Source organism: Cibotium barometz, chromosome 54, assembly GCF_041138505.1.
Source record: "Cibotium barometz isolate CiBa-2024 chromosome 54, ASM4113850v1, whole genome shotgun sequence".
Taxonomy (NCBI): Eukaryota; Viridiplantae; Streptophyta; class Polypodiopsida; order Cyatheales; family Cibotiaceae; genus Cibotium; species Cibotium barometz.
The window spans coordinates 35,545,703-35,572,790 of NC_141099.1; positions in this window are offsets into that span (position 1 = coordinate 35,545,703).

Genomic DNA, 27,088 nt, shown 5'->3' on the forward strand with positions numbered 1-27,088 from the left:
TTGATATCAAAGTAGAAAAAGCTACTAAATGTGAATGATGAGATGAGAATGAGACGTGAGGTTATGTGAAAGGATGTGATGTGATGTAAATGGATGTGGATGTCATAGGATGTGATGTGATGTAAATGGATGTGGATGTGGATGTCATAGGATGTGATGTGATGTAAATGGATGTGGATGTGGATGTCATAGGATGTAATGTGATGTAAATGGATGTGGATGTGGATGTGATAAGATGTGATGTGTAAATGGATGTGGATGTGGATGTGGATGCGATAAGATGTGATGTAATGTAAATGGATGTGGATGTGGATGTAGAATGAGATGAGATGTGATGTAAAGGGGATGTGGATGTGATGTGGATGGGATGTGGATGTGATGTAAAGGGGATGTGGATGTGATGTGGATGTGATGTAAAGGGATGTGGATGTGAATGTGATGAGATGTGAAGTGATAGATGTGAATTTGAATGAATGGATGGATGTGAATAGTCATGCATGTGAATGATTGGATGGATGTGGATGAATGAGATGGGATGTGTATGAATGAGATATGATGTGGATGTAATGTAATGTGGATAGAATGTATGTGATATAATGTATGTGATGGGATGGTGATGAGAATGAATATGATGGATATAAATGGATGTGATGTGATGGATGAGAATGGATGTGATATAAATGAATGTGATAAATGTGAATGGATGTGATGTGAATCGGGATAGATGTGAATGGATGAGATGTGATGTGAAATGGATGTGATGTGATGTGATGTGAATCAAGATGTGATATGAATCGAGATGTGATGTGAATCGGGATAGATGTGAATGGATGAGATGTGATGTGATGTGATGTGAATCGAGATGTGATGTGAAATGGATGTGATGATGTGATGTGATGTGAATTGGGATAGATGTGAATGGATGAGATGTGATGTGAAATGGATGTGATGTAATGTGGATCGGGGTAGATATGAATGGATGAGATGTGAATGAATGTAATGTGATGAGATGTGGACATGGGTAGATGCGAATGGATGAGATGTGATAAGGATAAATGTGGATAGATGTGATGAGATGGAATATGATGTGATTGGATGAGAATGAATGAAGGACTATGGGAATACATATGATTGGACGTGGATTAAGAAATGTAGATTGATGTGAAACAATGTGGAAAGACGAGAGTTCGTTATAGAAACTGTATTTATGACCTATTTTTAAATGACTGTTTTATGTCAAGAATGCTGGGGAAGCATTTTGACCGTCCTGTGAATGAGGTTGTGTGGAGACCTAAGTGATAAAGCTATAACAAGCTGACGGAGAGTCAATGGAGGACGTCTTGTGTAGCAAGGTCGACCGAGGTCCTGACCAGCCTCGATTCGATTTAAATGGTGAGCTTCCGGTACGGTGGATGAGGGACCAAGGAAGCGGCCTATGAGTGAAGCGCTGGTGCCGTGCGAAGGATCCTAGAGGGTGGCTGACCATACGGTGCTCGGGCTCTGGGTCGCCGAAGATACCCACACGTGCATCGAGGAAGAAAATGGAACAAGGTGTTAGAGTTGTTTTTTGAACTCGGGCACGGATCTAGTTGATTGACCTTGTTGGTCTTCAACAGATGAGTCCATGGCTCTTTTATATGGATTTGTTGGTTGATCTTGCTAATCTTCAACGGAGAGTCCATTTGGATTTTTATAAGTGAATATATTTCCGAGTACTATGAGCTAGGAACTATTGAAAAGGCCTCTGAGTGAATAGGTGGTGAGTGTTTTGGTTGCTAATGATGCCATAGGTACACCGATGAAGGAATGATTGGAAATTAGAATTCAACCGGATATTTTGGAGGATTATGATCAGTGATACTATGGTTTCATTAAAAGATTGTTTAAAAGACAGCTGTATCTAAAGATTGTTTTAAAGACACCTGTATTTAAAGATTGTTTTAAAGACAGTTGTATCTAAAGATTATTTTAAAGACAGTTGTATCTATGAAACATGCAATTTCATATTGGGTGTGTAAGTGGTGTGACTATCTTGAAGTTTGCATGAAGCGCCGGCTAGGGGGTCTAGGAACTCTTTTCCCTGGTACCCGGGATAAAACATAACCAAATTCCTAAATGGATCCTATCACTACAGTCGTTGGGGGCGGTTGGCTAACCCATGGGACCCATGGGACTGCTGGATGGGGTTAGGCTGGACTGATGGATCCCTAAAATGAGACTCAATTCTGTTATGATACAATAGATGAAGTAAATCCCGGATAGTCCTTGTTCTATGGAAAAGAATCAACGATTGTGCCTCTCGATGAGGAAAAAAGCGTTGGTCTCTATGATCCAAGTGCAAGTCTCTTCCTTGATCTGACCATGTGACTTACGGGTTCGGTCGGATCACTTTGGTTAGATAAGGCTCTCGACTATGTTAGAGTAAAAATTTCTTGGAGGAATCGCCTGTGCTTTTTGGGTGAGGGAAGTTTATCTGGGTTTGGAAGAACCGAGGGATTAGCCTCTTGTCCGGATATTCATGGGGCAAAACCCCGAGTGAAAGGCTTTGCCCTGTGCAAGAAGTGCTACTTCCGCTGCTAGCACCCCCGAATTTGTTGCGTAGAGCGGGTAGGGATCTTTCAAGTTGTGCCGCCTCCTAACAACGCACATGCTCCAAGACCGTAACGTCACCCTCTGAAAACGATGCATCCACACAAGTGCAAAAATTAAAAGCTAACTTGGAAGCAATTGAAGCTACCCATAAGGATGTGATCATGAAGAGCTTGAAGACCACGGAGGAGCAAGAGAAAAGGTATAACGCCCTGGAGAGCATTAACATGGTCCTCAACCAAACAATCATGCAAAGAGTTAAGGAAAATGTGGACCTCAATGCCAAATTAGAACAAGTGAAGGAGCAGCTTTAGAAAGAGGTCACCCACACAAAGGAGATCACTACACTTCATGCACACCAAATACAGGAGCTCCAAGCCAATGCCAGGGCCAAAGAAGAAGATTTGCAATGCCAAATCTAGTATAGCGAACAACACAGCTAAAGGCAGTGGAGGAAAGGGCAACTCATTTATAGCACGAGAGGGAACAATCCAACAAGGCCCATGCAGAAAAGATTAGAACACTTAATGACACAATAAGTGCAAGCCAGGCTAAAGTACAAAGAAAAGAGTTGGCACACCAAGAGGCGATGGAGCAGCTTACACAATAACTACACGACACTCAAAGGCTAGCTGCCCAAAGGCTCCAAAGATCACCGAAGCTCAGGAAAGAGAAGCAATGGCCAGGCGGGCCCAAGAAGATGCAATAAGAAGATTCGAAGAATTAGATGCTGCAAGGATGGTCAGGGAAACGGCAATTTCAAACCTCCTTAGCAACACTGACTCCCGCCTACAAGAGTTAGAGCGTCGACTAGCGGTCCAAGATAGAAGTCAGTGTGGCTGGAGCCTAACGATGATCTCCGCCTCCTCCTTGAGCGTGCCTCCAAGTTGGTTCAACTGCCAGTAACTCCTCGCGCCCCTCCTTAAGCTCTTACCTTGTTTTTGTCTACACTAACACTCTCTCTACTTTAGTATGACATAAATCTATCGAAAGATATAGGCCTAGGAGAACTAACCCTAATTAAACAAAATACTGAAAGAGATGCTAATCCTACCAAAATTGTTGAGATATTGAGCTCGTCTAGTGAGGCGGTGGACACTGATGACCCGCCTGGGGGATAGGCCCCACACTTACACCACTGGCATGGTTGGTGAGATCATGGGTGATATGCGGCCAGTGGGATGATAGGCTATGTGACAGTCATTCTAGAGACTGGCATAGTTATAGCGCCAGCTCATTTTAGTTGGATGGTGTGTTGAGTGAAGAAGTAGAAGTTTTTCAGCCTCTCACCTTGTGTGTTCTCTATTAGGGTTTTGTGAGTGTGTGTGTACTTGCAAGAGCTCAAGCTCTCTTCTCCCCTGCATCTTTTCATGGTATCAGAGCTTGGTTCATGCTAAGGGCTGAGCTGCAAGCAAGAGAACCACAGGAAGCGGTACGAGGGTAAGAGCTTCAACTACTCTTCCCTATTTGAGTTGGTGACTACACCCTTGTCGGGAGCTCTATGGGAGGCACGGCAAATGATCTCTGATTGAGGAGTTTTCTTCGTGGGAGTAACGCTGTAGGGCAAATATCGGACAAATTTTTTTGGTCCAAAAATGCATTTCGAGCACATCTAGACCTCCGTTTTTCAGAAAGCAGGCGATTTCAAGCACTGCAGGTAAGTCATTCTCTGCAGAACTCTATTTTAAGAATTGCAAGAAGACAGATTGGCTGTGCACACACTGTGTGTGCTGCAAAGAGGTCAATAGTTGCCATTGGGTATATGTATTCACATTGAGGTCACTGGTTGTGACATTTGAGTGTACTACAGTACCGTTGCAGAAAATACAACAATTTGTGCAGGATAAACCAGTGCTATTTCTGGTAAATTTGTGTATCTGGCAAGATGTCAAATGACGGCATAACCTAGATTGTTGCTGAGAAGCTTGATAAGAATTGCTTGGAGGTTTAGGTTGACGAATTTCCTGATGGGAAAGGGCTACTGGGACTATATAGAAGGTGAGCATGAAAAGGCACCGGAGATACTAGATATCAATCCGACTGCTGCAGATGTGAAAGAGTTCAAGGATTGGAACCAAGGAGCTAGAAAGGTTATGTATTGGCTCTCTATCAGTATACAAGACACCATGATTGGGCACATACATGATGCCAAGTCCTCCAAGGAGGCATGGGACGCCTAGGTAAAGCTCTATGAAACAAATACCAAGGCACGAAAGATACAGATGAAGAATGAACTTCATACTGTGGAGAAAAAGAGTATGTCTGTGTGAATGACTATGCATTGAAGATAAAGGGTATTGTGGAGTCCCTTGCATCTATTGGTGTCTCAGTAGATGAAGATGATAAGGTGGAAGTCTGTCTACGTGGTCTAGGGCCACAATATAAGGCATTCAAGACGTCTATTCAGACTCAGGAAAACATTCCCAATTTTATAGATTTGGTGTCTATGCTGATTATAGAAGAGAAGAGCTTGGGTGAAGACCAACAGTCTTCACAAAACAAAAACAGTTCGGAGCAACAAGCCTTCTACACAAGTTCAAGAAGAGGATGAGGTAGAGGAGGCCGTGGACACGGTCAAGGAGGTGGCCAAACAGGTAACCAGAATTATGGCAGAATTCATAACAACAACAACAACAACAACAACACGCAGGTGGAAGAGGCCAATTCAGAGGCAGGGGGAGTCAAAGAGGTCGTGGAAATTGGCAAAGGCAGTATAATGTTACATGTGGATGCTTTTATTATTGTGGTAAGCCTAGACATGTGCAGACAGAGTGTTATAAGAAGCAGGCTGACATGCAAAATGGGAAATTGCTACAAAACAACTATGCATCCTCAAGCAGAAACAATGAGGATAATGAAAGGTTGTTTATTATGCAACATGTCGTGAATGCCATGTCTAAAAATGTAGAAGCAGCACATAAAGATGATGTATGGTACGTTGATTCACGTGCTTCGAACCACATGACAAGCCATGGGGAGTGGTTCAAGGAGATGAAAAACCTAGAAAGACCAGGTTTTGTGGAAACAGGGGATGACACTGCTCATCCAATTGCCCATGTTGGAGATGTGACATTGTCTATGCAGGATGGCAAAGTGAAGTACCTTGCAGATGTACTTCATGTACCAAACATAACAAAGAATCTGGTTTTAGTTGGCCAGATTGAGCAGGGTTTGCAGGTTCGATTTAATTTGGCTAGAAATGGGTACGGGTCCTAAGGACCTGTTCGATATGCCTTCTGCTTCAAACAAAACACCCCCAACTGATAGAGGGCTGGGTCCTAATGATACATGTGTAGACACACAAACATTTGGCATAAAAGAATTGGACATGTGAATGTGCAGAGAATGAAGTCTATGCAGACTAAAGGAATTGTGACAGGGCTGCCAAAATTTAAAGTTGAAGGTATGCAGAGAATATGTGAAGCATGCCAATTTGGAAAGCAAACAAAGCATGTATTTCCACGTAATAGATATGTGAGTAGAATAGATGTTGTGCATTCAGATGTATGGGGTCCTACGAAGACCATGTCTATGGGAGGCTGCACGTGTATTATGTGACATTTATTGATGACCACACAAGGAAAGTGTGGGTATACTTCATGAAGGAGAAGGGTGAGGTGTTCACTCACTTCCAGAATTTTAGAGTTATGGTTGAAAAGCAAACAGTGAAATATGTAAAGTGCCTAAGGTCAGATGGAGGGGGAGAGTACTTCTCCAATGACTTTTCTGAATTTTTGTATTGTGCTATTTTGTTGGGGTGATTTCTGAATAAGCTTCTGGCATGATTCATCTTGTGGGCTCAAATGGAATTATCTGCATGAGGACTTTGAACATTAACTTTGGCTTCAAAAGAGGGTTGCTAGCATGAATGAATCCCTCGTACTCTGCACCTAATAAAGATTCCAAAATGGTGTCATCAGTAAATGCCTCAGTATTATCTTGCGGGATAGGATGTCGTACCTCTTGAGAGTGCCATTGTGGAGATGGGTGAGGTGCAAGTATCTCCTCGGGGGCAAGAGGGTTAATGGGAAAATCTATCTCTGGAGGATTGAAGGATGAGAAAATGAAGTTAGCTTGAGATGTGTTAGTAGGTGGCGTGTTAGGGTATGGGTTAAGTAACTTAATATTAGCAACATTAGAATAGACAGGGTAAGTTAATTTTGAAAATGAAGAAGAGGATTCTTCTTGACCCTGACTTGTGCTAGGAGGTGGGTGGCTAGGCTTATGAGACTTAATAAATTCTTATCAGTCTGGAATTTCTTTGGAATTGATAATGGGATATTCTATGTGGGTAGCATCAAAATTGTATTGTACATTTGTTAGCATGGCTTCTAAGTGTTTGTAGATATTAGATTATATTTTTAGAATGCTAAAAGGATGATATAAAGTGGACTCACATAAATTTAGATGCTAGTGAGTGTTATATACTTCTAGACACCCATGACTAATAATCCATTGGTAACTATGTGCTACTACCTCATAGTTGGTGGGTATCTCTGGAATGTCATATGGAACAAACAGGTCTAATTTTTTGACACTGTTGTCGAGAATTTTTTAATTTGGAGAACACAACACCAACTACAAAGGTTTAGCACTATAGGATTAGAGGGTAGAAAAAGATGTCTTAGGGATTAGTTAATACTAAGTCTACCTGTAAAATTTTCATTATTTTTGAAAAGATGTAGGGGAGAAGAGAGCTTGAACTCTTGCAAGCACACACACACTCACAAAACCCTAATAGAGAACACACAAGGTGAGAGGCTGAAAAACTTCTACTTCTTCACTCAACACTCAACACACCATATACAAGATAAGAGTACACATATGAAAAGGTACTCAACCAAATACATACAAGGGTTCTCTATAGTGTGAGCCCAACTAAAATGAGCTGGCGCTATAACTATGCCAGTCTCTAGAATGGCTGTCACACAGCCTGTCATCCCATTGGCCGCATATCACCCATGATCTCACCAACCATGCCAGTGGTGTAAGTTTGGGACGTATCCCCCAGGTGGGTCATCAGTGTCCACCGCCTCACTAGACAAGCTCGATATCTCAACACTCCCCCTCGAGCTCAACTCCATCTCATGTACACCAAAGCGAAGCCCTGAATCTGTGGAGCTTCTCTATACCCAATGCTTTGGTGAAGATGTCAGCTACCTGATCCTATGTATTGACATAAACAAGGTCAAGGTCTCCTGCCAAGACCTTCTCTCTGACAAAATGGTAGTGGACCTCTATATGCTTTGTGCGAGCATGAAAAACTGGGTTCTTGGCCAACTGTATACTGCTAATGTTATCACAGAATGACAACTTGTCTATAGACCCAAATCTGCAAAGTAGCTTTCTCAACCAAGCTACCTCACATGTTGCCATAGAGCAGCTCCTCTGTACTCGGCCTCTGTACTAGATAGAGCAACCGTAGGCTGCTTCTTGCTGCTCCAAGTCACAGCACCACTCCCCAAAGAAAACATGAAGCCACTAGTAGATCTTTTATCTGAGATACTACCAGCCCTATCAGCATCTGTGTACCCATGTACACATATCTCTGTCCCAGTTTCATAAAACAGTCCACAATGCAAAGTAGACCTCACATACCTCAGTATGCATCTCAATGCATCCAAATGCGGTTTTTGTGGAACCTGCATAACCTGACTCACCAACCCAAAAGCATAGCTCAAATCTGGCCTGGTGATCATCATGTAGATCAAGCTTCCTACTATGCGCCTATACATAGTAGGATCCTCCAAAATCTCTCATGAATCTGCACTCAGCTTGCCATTCTGATCCAATGGCACTGAGATAGGCTTACAGCCTGTCATACCATACTTGGACAACATGTCCAAGCCATACTGTCTCTGCAGTAATCCAATACCATGTGGTGACCTAATCACCTCAATGCCTAAGAAATATCTGAGCTCCCCCAGATCCTTCATCTCAAACTTCTGTCTAAGCAAGATCTTTACATCAAAGATCTCTGCATCATGGTCTCCCATAATGATCAAGCCATCTACATAGATGACAACAAGCACAACCCCTCTATCACCGTGTCTCACATACAGTGAGAAATCTGCATTGGCTACATGAAAGCCAATAGTGACAAGATATTCAGAAATCTTGTCAGACCATGCTCTTGGTGCTTGTTTTAAGCCATACAAGGCTTTCTTTAACTTGCAAACATGCTCGTGGTGACTCACATCCTCATAACACGGTGGCTGCAACATATACATAGCTTCTTGCAAAACCCCATGCAAGAATGCATTCTTTACATCCATTTGATGTAAAGACCATTGCTTTGACGCAACCACTGCTATCACAACTCTCACTGTTGCCATCTTGGCAACTGGGCTGAAAGTTTCCTCATAATCAATGCATATGTTTGCGCATACCCTTTGGCTACCAATCTAGCCTTATACCTATTTATGCTTCCATCACTGTTATGTTTTACTTTGTACACCCACTTGCATCCAATGGCTTTCTTGCCTTCAGGAAATTGCACTAAATCACAAGTCTCATTTCCATATAGTGCATTCATCTTCTCATCCATAGCTTTCTCCCAACACACATTTCCAACAGCCTCATCAATGCATGTAGGCTCTACAACCTGCACAACCTTTGCCATATATGCATAGTGATGTGCCACATAACCATCATAAGTAAACCTCTGCACAGGATTCTTCACTCTCCCAGATCTTCGCAGCTTTGCATTCATGGCTTCCATAGCCTTCCTTACACCAGGTGTTCTCATAGCTGGTATCCCAAGCTCCTCATCAAGGCTCATCTCTGAGCCACTAGACTCTCCATCAACATGAGAATGCCTTGCACAAATGTCACGCATACCAAGGGGCTCAACCACTTTCTGTGTAGCGGTGTAGAAAAGTGTCATTTACAGTGTCATAAAACTGTCATCAGAATTGTCATCTGAGTTATCATCAAAAGTGTCATTCAAGTTGTCAGCAGAAGTGTCATTTAGGTTGGGATTTGAAGAGTCGGTTAGGATTTGAATAGTTACTTAGGAATCGAAAGGTCAAGAGTCATTTTGAATATGAAGAGTCGCCTAGGAGTCTTTTTAAAGGCATAGCCTTCTTGTAATCGTGCAAGTAAGTGTGGGTGTGAGAAATCAAGAATCAATTATCAGTTTCAGCTTTCAGTTTCGTCTCTCTCTCTTTCTCGTCTCTCTGAGGAATGCTCCAATGAGAGTCTCTTGTGTGTGTTTGTGGAAATCTTGTTAAAGCGCAGCTTTGACACTTGGCGATCACGGTGGGACCAGCTTTTAGGAAAATTGTGTCCCCTGTACGATAGCTTTCTCTCGTTTTCTCTCGAATGCTCGGCATTTTCATTTCAGTGATAGTTATCAAGAAGCTCCAAGCGCTACTGGTATTTACCAAGATGAAGCATATTTGACAGCCAGCACTAAGGAAGACGCTTTTGTGAGTGAAATACAACGCGGCTGTCAATGATGGCGGAGTTTTAGCAGAATAATGGGAGCGAAGAAGTCGTCGTTTTTTCCCAGTGCCATGTTGCAGACACATCAATGCAGGGAAATATGGTTATTCACATAATTTATTTTTGTTCTTGTTATTTGAGTGAAGTAAGAGGGCATTCATGCTGTGCAAAAGGGTGTTTATCAAGCGGAGTCATGTTGAAGCATTTCATGAGGGGATTTTCTGAAGCGGAAGTTTTTCAAAGTGTCGACATCAAGAGGAGCTTTTTGAAGCGGATTCAAGAAGATGACTTTTTGCAAGGATGGAGTGTTCCAAAGGAGGCATACCGACAAACAGAAGATTGGATGTACTACCTGGCGACGCGAAGCCGGCAAGAAGCACGAATCTTGGAAAAGCTGATGGAGGAGTCTTCTGGTGAGTCAATGCCAAGAGAGATTTTCAATTATTGTGTCAAAATTCAATGTGAACCCTAGGATAAGGCATTTGACCTCTCTCAAGGGAATTTGTGCGTTCTCAATTGCTATGCAAATGTACAGTGTCATAAAACTGTCATCAGAATTGTCATCTGAGTTGTCATCAAAAGTGTCATTCAAGTTATCATCAGAAGTGTCATTTAGGTTGGGATTTGAAGAGTCGGTTAGGATTTGAATAGTTACTTAGGAATCAATATGAAAAGTCACCTAGGAGTCTTTTTAAAGGCATAGCCTTCTTGTAATCGTGCAAGTAAGTGTGGGTGTGAGAAATCAAGAATCAGTTTATCAGTTTCAGCTTTCAGTTTTGTCTCTCTCTCTTTCTCGTCTCTCTGAGGAATGCTCCAATGAGAGTCTCGTGTGTGTTTGTGGAAATCTTGTTGAAGCGCAACTTCAACACTTGGCGATCACAGTGGGACCAGCTTTTAGGAAAATTGTTTCCCCTGTACAACAGCTTTCTCTCGTTTTCTCTCGAATTCTCGGCATTTTCATTTCAGTGCATAGTTATCAAGAAGCTCCAAGCACTACTGGTATTTACCAAGATGAAGCATATTTGACAGAGCCAGCACACTAAGGAAGACGCTGTTGTGAGGGAAATACAATGCAGCTGCCAATGATGGTAGAGTTTTAGCAGAATAATGGGAGCGAAGAAGTCATCGTTTTTTCCCAGTGCCATGTTGCAGACACATCAATGCAGGGAAATATGGTTATTCACATAATTTATTTTTGTTCTTGTTATTTCAGTGAAGTAAGAGGGCATTCATGCTGTGCAAAAGGGTGTTTATCAAGTGGAGTCATGTTGAAGCATTTCATGAGGGGATTTTCTGAAGCGGAAGTTTTTTGAAGTGTCGACATCAAGAGGAGCTTTTTGAAGCGGATTCAAGAAGATGACTTTTTGCAAGGATGGAGTGTTCCAAAGGAGGCATACCGACAAACAAAAGATCGGATGTACTACCTAGCAACGCAAAGCCGACAAGAAGCATGAATCTTGGAAAAGCTGATGGAGGAGTCTTCTGGTGAATCAATGCCAAGAGAGATTTTCAATTATTGTGTCAAAATTTAATGTAAACCCTGGGATAAGGCATTTGACCTCTCTCAAGGGAATTTGTGGGTTCTCAATTGCTACGCAAATGTTCCCTCAGGCATGCCAGTGTGTAGCGATGCAAAAAAGTGTCATTTACAGTGTCATAAAAGTGTCATCAAAATTGTCCTCTGAGTTGTCATCAAAAGTGTCATTCAAGTTGTCATCAGAAGTGTCATTTAGGTTGGGATTTGAAGAGTCGGTTAGGATTTGAATAGTTACGTAGGAATCAAAAGATCAAGAGTCATTTTGAATATGAAGAGTCGCCTAGGAGTCTTTTTAAAGGCATAGCCTTCTTGTAATCATGCAAGTAAGTGTGGGTGTGAGAAATCAAGAATCAGTTTTATCAGTTTCAGCTTTCAGTTTCGTCGCTCTCTCTTTCTCGTCTCTCTGAGGAATGCTCCAATGAGAGTCTCTTGTGTGTGTTTGTGAAAATCTTGTTAAAGCGCAGCTTCAACACTTTCTCTTTTCCTTTATGTGATGTACTAATCACATTTGCAGGAGTGGTATTATGATGCAGCCTGCCACTCCATGGTCTGGACCACTAGATGAGGACTATCCTACATCAGCCCCAAACAGCTTCTTTTTCAGCAGCATACCAGCTACTCATCTCATCAAAAACAACATCCCTGCTTACTCTCAACTCACGTGTAGCAGGGTCATAACACCTATATCCCTTTTGCTCAAGGGAATATCCAATAAACACACATTTTTCAGCTTTTGGATCCAGCTTAGTTCTCAGCTCATCTGGCACATGCACTTACGCAATGCATCCAAAGACTTTCTGCCAGTAAACCTCTTCTCTAGAGTCACATCATGTATGGCTGTAGTTGGAGTCCTTTTCATGATGTAAATTGCTATAGAAACAGCCTCAGTCCAATAGCTATGCGGCATATTCTTCTCTTCCATCAATGCTCGCGCAATCTCAGCAATGTGCCTGTTTTTCCGCTCAGTAACTCCATTTTGCTGCGGAGTGTATCTGCATGTAAACTGTCTCCGAATACCATTCTTCCGAGCTCCATGCCCTAAATTAGAAGAACTAATTCCATTTGCTGGAGAGGGTACATTATGGGTGAATGAGGCAAGGCACACAAAGCTAGCAAACCCCCAGTTAGCAGACCTACTGGGAATATGTATTGTTACATTCATGATCAGATACTATTTCCAAAGGTGGAGGAAAGCAAACCATGTGCACACAAGAGGTGGCTACGCCACCATAGTTACCAAAATGAAGGGCAACCCAGGTTGGAAGACTTTGGCATACAATCAAATTGGCGGAAGGAGTACCTGGCAATTCTGGAATACTGCCAAGTCTATATGAGTGTGCCACCAACACTGCGAGTGGATCCTTTATACATGCTAGTTAAAATAAGATGAACACCGCTGGAATTTCAGGACACCAAAAGGGGCGACTCACATGTTTGCTACAACTTTCCAATTTTCATACCAGCAACATTTGCAAACATACAGAAGCAAAGACAGCAAATGCTTACATGGATATGGGCACGGCAGAGAATTCTAGACCTTGTAATTGTGGCTAGCATCAGATTTTCAAAATTAGTGGTGGTGCTGAGAAGACAGACTGACCCAAGGAGCTCTATGAAGGGTATGAAGCAGTGCACCTAAAGTTCGACATGAACTAAGGACCATCCCACAGGGGTATCATGCTTTACTACCACCAACTGCGATGTCTTCCAGGCAGCTACATGCATATAACTTTCAAAGACATGGTGTATACAGGATTCTGGAGATCCCACTTAGCATTCTGGTGCACACTCAAAAAGCTCCAATCTAGAAGAAACTTCTACCGACATGAGTTCGGTGACAGTCTTTAGACCTTAGTAATAGGTTTTGTGGATAGAACCTACATTAGGAAGAAGGAGGAGATGTTAATCCCATTTTAGATTAACAAAAATGATCCTCCAATTGAGGACATTAATAAGTGTCATGAAAGGGCACTATAAAAGTTGTACATCATGAGATATTGGCCACCCAAGGCCTAGTAAGTAAGTTTTGTGCAACCAAGTGTGAATAAGGGCCAAATGTATATAAGCCATTTTCTCATAATGAAAAGACACATCCCCTTTGTGCTATAGAGAGCTCTTCCTTGTGTCTTGAGAGAGATCAAGAGAGAGAGAGCATTCTAGCATTGTTCCTCTTCTATGCTTGTGTGATTCATGCTTGTGTGGAAGAGTGAGAGAGAGAGCCTTATGCGACAGCGCGAGCGACTCTACGGCGGTGACAGCGTGGAGGTGGATCTTGGAGGTTGGAGCTTAACAAGCGAGCTTGGAGGCCTCAAGGGACTCAAGTTTGAAGCATTGGTAAGTTCCCTACGATAGTTTTAATCTATTGCTCATCCTTTAGGTGAATGTGTTGAGTTCCCTCTTGGAGGTGTGGTAGCCCATAACATGTGTATTCCTTACTTAATAGGGTCCTCCCACCCCACTGGGTAAAGTACACTTATGTTATCACGTCATTGTGGTGTCTCTCCTACCATGGACTACAAGATTGTTGGCGGGGAAACTGACTGCTTATTCCCACGAGCAACCTACTGAGATTCACCGGTTATGCGTGCAGCATACACCAAGTGTATACAAACACAACATGAAAAAAGATACTGTCTTCATGCTACTATGATCACCTACTATAAGAAGTACTGTATAGACACGATGACTTAACAAACAAACTTACTCAACAATATATGAATAGAGAGGAATATACAAAGACACAAACAAGAAAGAAACACTTATATAGGATAGAGAAAATAGAAGAATAGTCTTGCTTTATTCCAAAGATGAAATATAATACAAATGGCAACTAGCCTTATAAAGCTCTGGATCCATCCTTTTATACTACCTTCTTGAGGTATCCATTGGTACTATGATTCCCTTTATATTAAGGTGCGCCGAATGGTGCTAACCTGTAGGGTGATTGCCCATAGTTATTGTGACTCTAGCCCACGGCACAAGCTAGCCAATGACCAACACTTGGCATGCCCGGTGGGTCGGATTCCCAATCCGATGACCGGAAGCCGAAAAAAATTATAGTCTTCTGAAATCTAAAATATTAGATTCTCATTAGCACTATGCGGGAGTTTTGATCACAGATAGCAGGGGTTTCACCTATGGCCTCTAGTAGAGGCTTTACTGCTAAACCCTGGTAGGAATATGAAGGCCCTTGAGGCAGAAGAATGGATTTGAAAGGCGGAAGATGAAGCATGCCTTCAACAAAGTGAATTCTGGGGATGGATTTTCGGAAGCAAACTTCCACCAAAAGAAAACTTTCAGGGTAGTACTAACTTCTTCTCAGTGAGTTTGCCTTGAGTTCCTTCATGGTGAGGATCTCGTTGTTGTCTTGCTTTTCACCTTGCTATTGCTCGTTGTAGGTCATCATCATGGTGATTAATCAGTCATGCAGCTAGTCATAGTTGTTCTAGAGATTCGTGGCATACTCCTTCCGCAAAGCTAGTAGCTACAAGATTCCCATGTTGACTTTTGCCTTCTCTCTTGTGATTCAGTCAAGTTCCGGAGAGGTTTCTAGGGTGCAGCTAAAACAGACCTTGATGGAGCAAGCAGGACCGTTTCTCCTACTTTTGCTGCTTTCCTAACTTCACCACTTACTTCAGAGGTTGAAGTGATGCTTTTTTCTGGCTAAGGTGAGGATGGCTTTGCCTCTTCTAGTGATATACCTGCTATATTAGGTAACAACACCGAAAGAGGAGGCAAGGGAGTTGCCCATGATCCTTGAATATGAGCCCAAGTGTCTAGTTGTGCCTCCGCACCACGAGTATTGCTAGTAGGTTCATATCCTTACTGACCTTTTTCATCTAGTCTTTTGCTGCTCTATGGCCTGCTAGTCTGTCAGAATGTTGGCTTCTTTGGCGTATCCCTTCATAGTGACTTTTCCTGTCACCAAAACTGTGACTTCTTTGCGGTAGATTGCGATAGCCATAAGTTGTCCTTTGGAGTGTACCCTTTGATCTCTAGTCCTGTGAAGAAGGCAATGCTCTTCATGGCCCGCCTTGTCTTCTCCAGTTGTTGGAAAGGTCTCTATCGCCGCCATGAGATAATTGTTCTACACTATCGAAATCCTTCAGAGGACCTTGGAAGCCACCATAGGTGCTACCTTCCTTATGGTAACCATTTCCATTGTACCCAGAACCAGAAGGAGAAACTAGGCTCTTTCGAATGGTTGATACTTCGGCTTTGATAGTTAGCAGCTGGTCCTTCTTCTCATGTGTGTTGTTCTTTTAGAAGCATAGGTTGTTTATCATGTCCACTATGGTGTGTCGACGTCGTCGGATGTTGCGAAGGTCACTATGCTTGGAATAGAGTAGGGGGTTTGCAAGAGACAATGTTGAAGGTAGTTGTAGTCGAAAGGTTGATGATTTGAGCAAGATGAGGTTCTGCATGCAAACAAAGAGAGACACAATAAAGAACTGGAGTATGCATGGATTTCAAAAGAGTTACCTCTAGAGTGATTGGCGCACAACGATTTAACAAGTCTTGATGGGGCTACATCGTATCATTTGACACTCTAGACGAATCTTTCATGATGGTTCGGAGAGGTGCCATCTCATCAAGGTGATGAATACCCAGGTAGTGGGCTAGTGTTGCTACCGCATCGATGAAGGGATTTGCTGGCATTGGCATGTGGTAGGGGTGCATGTGGTAGCCATTGAAAGGCTTTGCGAACCGTGCTTCGTTGAGAATGCAAGTAGGAAAGTGTCGTCGTAGAACTTTCCCACTATCCAGAATGGTCTCATCCACCAGAGCTTCAGTTTTCTAGGATGCGGACCCATGCAAGACTAAAATAACAAAATTGGATCATCTTCCTTGTGAAAAAATGGAACTTAGAGTGGCCATCGACCCACTTCTTTCTTCTTTTCTGGATGACTGTAGTGACGAAGAAGATCTTGAAGCGTTCTTCATCCAGCTCAAGGAGCTAGTCTAGGAAATGTTGCATGGACTCCTCCAACCTTAACTTTTTTGCAATGGCAATTCGGAGGCTCGGCACTAGGAATTCCATCAGAACAGCTTCCTCTATTCCCTAAACTAGTTTGAATAGGGTTATTCCAGTCGAGACCTTGTATGCTGTGCGGAATGCCCATAAAGCTGAATACAGCTTTTCATCCTAGTCAGTGTAATTTTCATTGACCAGTTTTTTAAGAATCTTCTTGAGGATTTTGTTGGTCGACTCGGCTTGACCATTGGCTTTTGGATAGTACACTATGGGACCATGGATGATGAGATGTTGGGTGACGAGTTCCCGGATGACATCATTGACAAAAAGCTTCCCTTGGTCATTTATCAGCTCAATCGGGCATCTAAAACGAGTGATGATCATCTCATAGAGGAATTTGGCAGTTGACTTTGCTGTGTTATCCCAACCCACTTGGTGCTGTAATCTGTGGCTACCAGGATATACTTGTGATCGATGAAGCAAGCTAGGGGCTTAAATGTGCCTTTAAATTTGAAGCCCCATTTCTAGAATGGTTCTAGAGGCAAGATTGGGTTGTGCGGCGGCATCCTGTCCATATCGGTTGGCTGGCCGAGCCCATTTGTAGGCATCATCGAGTATAGTTAGCCACCAGAGACCTACTTGGAGGATTTTCCTCCTAGTTACTTCTCTAGTGAAGTATCCGCCACCACCACTAGTTCCTTGATGAGATTCCCTAAGGACTACTTCATGTTCATGTGGCGGAATGCACCGCCGGAGGTGATCAATCTCCTTCTTGTATAATTTTTTGACTATGACTTGGAAGTTCCGACTGCAAACCGTAATCCGCTTCCACTAGTCTCTGGGAAGATTCTCCTCCAGCAAACCTATGGCAGCAAATGTTAGCATTTGATCATACTAGGAATCAGGAATTGGGATGACTGCTGCTACAACAGTGAACAATTCGGCATTTGGTAGGTCCTCTGCTACTCTGCTCGGTGCTTCTCCGGATATTCCAGCCAAGATAGATAATCCGCTACTGTATGATTTGCACCCCGGTGTGTGCACTACTGTGAACTCAAACTCTTGGAGTATTAGCATCCACCATGCTAGTTTACCTGCTAAATGTTTCTTATCCATTAGATATAGCAATGCAAAGTGATGCCGAAACTTGGTGATAGAGTAGATCATTCCAAGGTCCCTGTGGTGGTGGAGTAGTTTCTTTGAGCATCATAGAGCCTTTGACTGGCGTAGTGTGGACAGGCTGGAACCATTTCTTCTTGGCCTCCTACTACATGAGAACACTGCCAATGCCCACATCAGAGGCATCTACAAAGACGTGAAAGGGAAATTCATATTTTGGTGCTTACACAACAGGTGCTTCAAGCAGCATGAGTTTGAAACATCAAAATGTGATGTTGCATTCTTCGGTCCATTGGAAATCTTCCTACCATAGTTTCTGGGTCAACGGCACTTTGATCTGCGTCATCTGCTAGTTCAAGGGAACTGCTACATGAGCCAGATATCAGAGCATGCAGCTATGCCACTCCTTCTAAGTTCTTTCCCATTTTTTGGAATTGGAGCTTTCTGGATAACTTCTACCTTGGTTGGGTCGACTGTAATTCCTTCCTTGTTGCAGACAATGTGGCCCAGAATCATACCACTTTGGATGGCAAATGCACACTTAGCCGAATTCATGCTTAATCTAGAGACTCGGTACTTGGCTAAGCACAAAGGTGCATCAAATGTTGAGATGATTTCCTGAAAGCACTAAAATCATCAATAAATACCCGCATGAAGGTGGTCAGAAAATTGGCAAAAATATTCATGGACCATATGCTGAAATGTTGTGGGAGCGTTCTTGAGCCCAAAGGTCATGACATTGGATGCAAAGGCTCCCTATTCTATGATAAAAGAAGTTTTCTGCCAATCTTCTAGAGCCATTTGAACTTGATTATATCCACTAAACCCATCTAGGAGCACATCTCATGATCGGCCATAGCCTCAAGCAAGGAATCTGTGAATGGTAAAGGAAAAGTGTTGAGATTCAAGCTCGATGTTAGTGTGAGCCAACTATGCTATGTGCTGGTATGTTAGGTAGGAACATGTGTGAGACATAAATGACCGCGTCCAGCTGGTCATAGTGTGTGGACATTAGCTAGGGTTAGATGTGTGTGGACACAACTGTGTTGTGTGTATTATGGATTATGGCTTTATGCATTGTGTGAGAAGGGAGATGGCTTCCCTCTATGGTTAGGGTTTGCAATATACATTAGGGCTTGCTCCTGTGTGTGTGTCTCCTCCCCCTCTACCGTTCTTTCAACATGGTATCAGAGCCTTGTGCTGTCTATTAGGGTTTATGAGTGAGTGAGAGAAGAGGGAGAAGAAGCTGTGAAGAGAAGCTGTGAAGCTTGCCATTGGAGCTGTGAAGCTTGGAGCACACCAACTTTTATCATATCTGAGAGCTTGGCCTACCGGGTAAGGTCTTCTAAACATCCTTGAGCGGATTGCAGGTGATACAGGCAAAAACAAAGCAATTTAGAGCAACTCAAAGCAAAGAAAAAATTTGGTTTTTTGGAATCTTTCTATTAAAGCTTGGAAGCACTAATGTATGGTGAAATAGAAGTGATTCTGGCAAAAGACTCATGTATTTGACAAGAAGGAATGTATTGGAAACTCCTATGCAAGCCTTAAACTAATTTGGAGCAATTTGGATGCATTTGAATGAGTGGAATTTACTAGTTTTTGAGCTCTCACAAAACAGAGAAAAAGGAGTCAAGATTTGATGCATTTGGAGCATGTTTTTGGCAAAAATCAAAGCATTGATGGATTACACACTTGACTTGGTGTGTTAGGCACTCAATATCATCATCAATTAACACTATAATCTCTCCAAATCCACCCTACAACAGGCGGCACAGCTCCAACAGAGAAATAGGGCAGAAAATTGATCATTTTGATGCGAGGAGGTTGATTACAACTTCTGTGCTTGACATATTTCAAAATTGTTTTAGCAATTGGTTGCTATACACATTTAGAAGAGGGATACATGATTGGATTGAACAATTATGCCTAATTGAGCTGGGAATGAGATGATTAAACAAGTTGTCCACTGGTTGCAGAGAAACAGAGTGTTTTTAGTTGAGCAATTAATCTTTGGTCTTAAACAATTGGACAAATTCCTCTTACATGGAGGTAGTTGACATCATTGATAAGCTATTGAATGCTTGGTTGCTCAATTTGGACAAATATTGAAGAAATTAGAGCCATTTTACTACTGGTTTTTCTAGTTTTTCTGGTTTTTTCCAAAACAGAGAAAGGGGTTTTCAAAAATTGATATGTACACATGTCAGATGGTGTTGATATTCAACATTGAGGTTGTTTAGGTGTCAATACAAGTTGTCCATACTTGATTGAACCACTACATTGTGATTTGGAGCCTTGGAAGGTGCATCAAAGCAGGGTATCTCGGACTGCGTGAGACAGTTCATTTTGGATGCATACAGGTTGATTTTCTACATCAAATTTGAAGATTGTTGGTTACTTTGGAGTATCTGGAACACTCATTGGAGTGTGGTTGAGCTGAGGAAGGCTCATTTACTGATTTGGAAGTGTACCCAAGGTGTTTTTGCATTGAGCAAACATGTCGGATAATCCAGTATAGATTGTTGGTAAAAAGCTGGATAGGAAGAACTTCCAGGCATGGAAGAACAGGATCAAAAGTTTCTTGAAAGGAAAAGGATTTTGGAATCTCATTACAGGTGCTGAGCCAGAGCTTGAGCTACCCCAACAACCTACACAGCAGTAGATTATAGCTCACAAGCAATGGTCAGAAAGAGCATTCAAAGTGTTGCATTATTTGTCTATATGTATTTCTGATGCTATGCTCATACACATACAGGATGCTGAGAATCCCAAAGATGCATGGGATACTTTGGTAAAGATGTTTGATACTACAGACACAAGTGCTCGCAAGTCTCAGTTTATGTGACAGCAGATACATAATGTGAAAAGGAATAAAAGGAGCATCCATGATTATGTGCAAGAAATAAAGAAGTTTGCAGATGCATTGGCAACAATAAATGCCCCCATGCCTGATGATGATTTGGTAGATATTACCTTACGTGGTCTTGGCAAGGAATATAAATCTTTTGATACATCTATCTCGGTTCAGAGTACAGGTTTACCAGACTTTGATGAGTTGGTTTCCCTCTTGCTGGTTGAGGAAATCAAACTCAGTGATTCATTTTTGGATGCATCTACTAGCCATGATGATAATGGCATAAATCAGGCTTTCTATTCGCAGAGAGGTTTTAGAGGCAGGGGGAGATTTGCATCACGTGGCCGTGGTGGTAATGGTCGTGGATGGCAGGACAGGTCACCACAACAGAATTTCCAGCCCACATATGGTGCTAGAGGTGGTCATGGATATGCACCTCAGAGAGGCAGAGGTAACCCCCGTGGTAGAGGACGTTGGCAAGGCCAACAAACATCTATGCAAGATGTGGAATGTCATTATTGTGGGAAATTTGGTCATATGGCAAGAGATTGTTTTCGCAAACAGAATGATTTGAGAGGGGCTAGAGCACAACGTGGTGGTCATTATGGTGGAAATTATGCTCAACATGGTGGGAACTATGCATCATGATGGCACAACAAATCACTTGTTTGCTATGAAACATGTTGTTGGATCTATGATGACAAATGCTGAGAATGATGACACTTGGTATATGGATTCTAGAGCATCAAACCATATGACTTGTCATGGTGAATGGTTTGAGCATATAAAGCTTATGGATGTGAAAGGCTATGTGGAGACAGGTGATGATACCCAGCATGCCATTACACATGTTGGAAGTGTACCATTGGTTATGAACAATGGTCAGACAAAGTCTATGTCAGATGTATTGTATGTGCCTTCTATCACAAAAAGCTTGGCCTCAGTTGGTCAAATGGTAGAACAGGGATTACAGGTTTGTTTCAACGAGCATGGTTGCTTCGTTGAGGATTTTAAACATGGATGTAGAGTCATTGCTAAAGGCAAGAAAGAAGGTAGATTGTTTAAGGTGGATGCTGGAATTCCTGAGTTAAAATCAGCCATGTTCTCTAAAAGCAGAAATGTGGTACAAGACATTGATATGTGGCATAAGAGGATTGGACATATCAATATACAAAGGTTAAAGAACATGCAGACAAGAGGCATTGTCAGTGGATTGCCTAGATTCAAGTATGATGGGAATATGCATGTTTGTGAAGCATGTCAGTTTGGGAAGCAGGCAAGGTTGCGGTTTCCTAGAGAAGGAAATATGAGTAGCAGGCCACTTGAGATAGTACATAGTGATGTATGGGGTCCTGCACAAAACCCATCTATCAAAGGCAGTTTATACTATGTGACATTCATTGATGATTTTAGCAGGATGACATGGATATACTTTCTTAGAGAGAAGAGTGAAGTATTGGAAAAGTTCATGGATTTCAAAGCTTTTGCAGAAAAGCAATATGGCTGTTGGATTAAATGTTTGAGGACAGATGGAGGAGGTGAATGTTGAAAGATCGGTAGAGGGGGAGGAGATACACACACAGGAGCAAACCCTAATGTATATTGCAAACCCTAACCATAGAGGGAAGCCATGTCCACTCTCACACAAAGCATAATACACTAATCCATAATCCACACAACACACAATGAGTTGTGTCCACACTCTACTAACCCTAGCTAATGTCCACACACTATGACCAGCTGGACACGCGGTCATTTATGTCTCACACATGTTCCTACCTAATCTGCCAGCACATAGCATAGCTGGCTCACACTGACATATCGAGCTTGAATCTCAACAACCCCTCTCAAGCTCATGATGTACTGCCGATGAAGATGTAGATGAGCTTGGGATATCAAGACTCTCAACACTCCCCCTCAAGCTCATCCCATGTACTCCCAACATAGTCCGGAAGTACTCAAACTTCTCCCTGCTAAGTGGCTTCGTGAAGATATCAGCCACCTGCTCATCAGTCTTCACATAGTGAAGATCAACTGTACCATCCAGCACCTTCTCTCTGACAAAGTGATAATGGACCTCTATGTGTTTGGTCCTCGCATGAAACACTGGATTCTTTGCCAGCTGTATACTGCTCATGTTGTCACAATGAATGACAACTTTGCCGTCAAGAGGCTCACATAAATCTGCCAAGAGACTCTTTAACCATATAGCCTCGCAAGTAGCAATGGCTGCACCTCTGTACTCAGCCTCTGTACTGGATAAAGCAACTGTAGGTTGCTTTTTGCTACTCCAACTCACCACGGCACTTCCAAGTGTAAAAGCATATCCACTAGTAGACCTCCTGTCATATGCTGTAAGATTCCTCCCCCACCCCCTTTTTGATGTCTAGTATCTTTCCCTGTAATCAATCCCTCTTCAGAAATATAAAGACCTTGTTTCTATCTGTTTTAGCCTAGAGAGAGAAAAATATTCTAGAGAGAGAATATTCAGATTTTGAATATTTTTGGATAGAAAAATATCTCTTCTAATTCAGATGAGTTCCCCTGAAACAGAAATTCAAAAAGAATTTTCCAATGTGCAATTGGAATTAATTGAAAATAGCTATAAAGAACCTTAGCCTAAGGGTCTAGATTTTCAGAAATCTTTAGACTATGGTCCAATTAAGGTTCCTATGGACCAATAGCATCAATCCATGTGTAGGGAGGAGATAAATCCAACTTGTAAAAAAGAAAATACCCAAAAATGAGTAAATGCTCACATGAGGTGAAGAGTTGAAAATGTACAAGGTTTATTAGTAAAAAACTATGAGCAATATTAAAAATATGACATATGTAAGGAAGAGGAGTTCTTTAAAGGAGGTGCATATTTCACATAAGATGAAGAGTTGAAAATGTACAAGGTTTATTAGTAAAAAATTATGAGCAATATTAAAAGTATGACATATGTAAGGAAGAGGAGTTCTTTAAAGGAGGTGCATATTTCACATAAGATGAAGAGTTGAAAATGTACAAGGTTTATTAGTAAAAAATTATGAGCAATATTAAAAGTATGACATATGTAAGGAAGGGGAGTTCTTTAAAGGAGGTGCATATTTCACATAAGATGAAGAGTTGAAAATGTACAAGGTTTATTAGTAAAAAACTATGAGCAATATTAAAAATATGACATATGTAAGGAAGGGGAGTTCTTTAAAGGAGGTGCATATTTCACATGCTTGAATGAGTTTTAAACTCATAAAAATTGAGATATTTCATCTCTCCTCTCTCCTCATTCAAGTCTAGTTCCAAAAAGTTAGCTTAACTGACCTAAAAATGGTCAAATATTGACCAAACTGATTTAGAAAATTCTAGAATCAGTTTGTTTGGTTAGGAGCTCAATTTTTCCTATAAATAGAAGCCTCACCCTTGTTGAAAAAGATATAGTGTTTATGCATCGTTACTCTACTCCACCTAAGCCAAGAACTGTGAATTCATTTAATAATTCACTAGTTTTTGGAGCTTCCCTCTTTCTTCAATCCCCATTAGTGGCTCCATCAACATACTTAACCAATTGATTGGTTGGGGGCCTCTACCGTGAACAAAGAATCAAGCAAGTTGTAAGGTAATTAGTGAATATTGATCTTTCTATAATTTCTCAATGTTTCTCTCTTCTCAACCCCTCTCAAGCTTGAGAAGTTTAATTGGTATGGTTTTTTTTTAAATGCTATTGAAGTTTGAATAGTAGTGAAGAGTTACATAATGCTATTGAAGTTAATTTTTATTTATGTTTAAATTCTAATGATTTTTATGTAAATTCTCTCTCTCACTCAAGAAATGGTCATACTCATGAACCGTTCTCAATCCAAATCAAGCTTTTCATAAAGCTTTTCCTTAACCCAAGATTAAGCTATGCTTGAGGCCAAATTAATGGCTTTTTCTTATGCTTTTAGTTTATGTATATTGATGATTCAATCCATTATGGATTAAGGATCCAATTAGAGAATCATTTTAATTATTTCCTTAATGATAAGCTTTATCCCTTAGAAAAATTGAGATTTATCAGTCATAGCAGCGGAGCTATGGCAAAATTTTTATAAAAATTATGCATAAAAAATTTTCATTCAAAGCATAAAAAGAGGACTTCCTACCATATTCTAGGAATCATCATCCTAGATTAATTGAAAGAATTTCATTATAATCATGGAGAAATTGAATTTTAATATTATGCATAAAGGATAAATTTTTATATCAAAAGTGTTATTTTTACCATTTTTATTTTTATGCATAGAAGTATGCATAAAAGATAAATTTTTATATCAAAAGTGTTATTTTTACCATTTTTATTTTCATGCATAGAAGTATGCATAATGGATTAATTTTTATATCAAAAGTGTTACTTTTATCATTTTTATTTCATACATAAAAGTATGCATAAAAGAAAATTTTTATATCAAAAGTGTTACTTTTATCATTTTTAATTTTCATGCATAGAAGTATGCATAAAGGAAAATTTTTATATCAAAAGTGTTACTTTTATCATTTTTAATTTTCATGCATAGAAGCATGCATAAAGGAAAAAAATTTTATATCAAAAGAGTTACTTTTATCATATTGGATTTCATGCATATAGGTATGCATAAAAGATATTCTTTTTATACTAAAAGTATGATTTTCCTCATAATTGGATTTTATGCTTAACTTAGATGCATAAGAGAAATTCTTTTATTCTAAAAGTATAATTCCCTACCAAATTGAAATCATGCATAAGAAGATGCATAAAAGATTGATTTTAATTTCGAAAGTGTTAGTCTCCTTAAATGGAATTTATGTATAAATAAATGTGTAGAGAAATCTTATATCAAATAAAAGAATTCTCTTTTAAAAAAAAAAGATATGAAATGTGATAAGATGTGATAAGAGGTGTATGAGATGTGATAAGAATTGATAAGATGCGTATGGAAAGTGATAGGATGTGATAAGAGGTGTGATAAGAGGTGATAAGATGCTTATGAAATAAGTTAGGATGTGATAAGATAAATTAAGATGTGTATGGGGGGATGAGGTAAGAAGTGTATGTGATAGGATAAGATGTATATGGGTTGTGATAGGGCGAGAATGGATGTGATGTAAAAGATTAGATGTGAAGGTATATGGGGTTATATAAATGGGAATGTGAAAATGGATGTATGTATGTGGATGTGTGGATATGGAGATGGGAGTGTGGATGTATGAACATGAAAATGGAGATAAGCATGTAGATGTGGATGTATGGATGTGAATGTGAATGTAGATGTGAATGTGGAATGTGGATGTATAGATGTGGATGTATGGGAATGTGGATGTGGATGTATGTGAATGTGGATGTAGATGTGGATGTATAGATGTGAATGTGGAATGTGGATGTGGATGTATGTATGTATGTGGATGTAGATGTGGATGTATAGATGTGAATGGGAATGGGGATGTGGATGTATGTGAATGTGAATGTAGATGTGGATGCATGTATGTGAATGTGAATGTAGATGTGAATGTGGAATGTGGATGTATAGATGTGGATGTATGGGAATGTGGATGTGGATGTATGTGAATGTGAATGTAGATGTGGATGTATAGATGTGAATGTGGAATGTGGATGTGGATGTATGTATGTATGTGGATGTAGATGTGGATGTATGGATGTGTATGTATGAATGTGGATATGGGATGTGGATGTATAAATGAGGATGTGAAAATGGAGATAAGCATGTAGATGTGGATGTATGGATGTGAATGTGGATGTGGATGTGGATGTATGGATGTGGATATGGATGTGAATATATGATATGTGATGTGAAGGAATCTGAAGTGAAGAGATGGAAAAGGAGGTGATTGGATGAGTACACATATACATGGAATGTGGAATAAGTAATGTGGACTAATGAGGGATAATGTGGAAAAATGAGAGTTAATATAGAAATTGTATTTGTAAACTGTTTGTAAATGCTGTTTGTAAATGGCTGTTTTATGTCAAGAATGCTGGGGAAGCATTTTGACCGTCTTGTGATTAAGGTCGTGGAGACCTAACTGATAAAGTTGCAATTGCTGACGGAGAGTCAATGGAGGACGTCTCGCGTAGCAAGGTCGACCGAGGTCTTGACCAGCCTCGGTTCGATTAAAATGGTGAGCTTCCGGTACGGTGGATGAGGGGCCAAGGAAGCGGCCTATGAGTGAAGCGCTAGGTCACCTGCGAAGGATCCTAGAGGGTGCTGACCATACGGTGCTCGGGCTCTGGGTCGCCTAGGATACCCACGCGTGCGTCGAGGAAGATATTGGAACAAGGAGTAAGAGTTGTTTTGTGAAACCGGGCATGGATCTGGTTGACTGACCTTGCTGGTCCTCAACGGATGAGTCCATGGCTCTTTTATATGGATCTGTTGGTTGATCTTGCTGATCTTCAACGAGAGTCCATCTTGATAAGTGATTATATTGCCGAGTATTATGGGCTAGGAACTATGGAAACGGCCTCTGTGTGGACAGGTGGTGAGCGTTCTAGTTGCCAATGATGCCATAGATACTCTGATGAAGGAATGATGGGAAATTATGAATC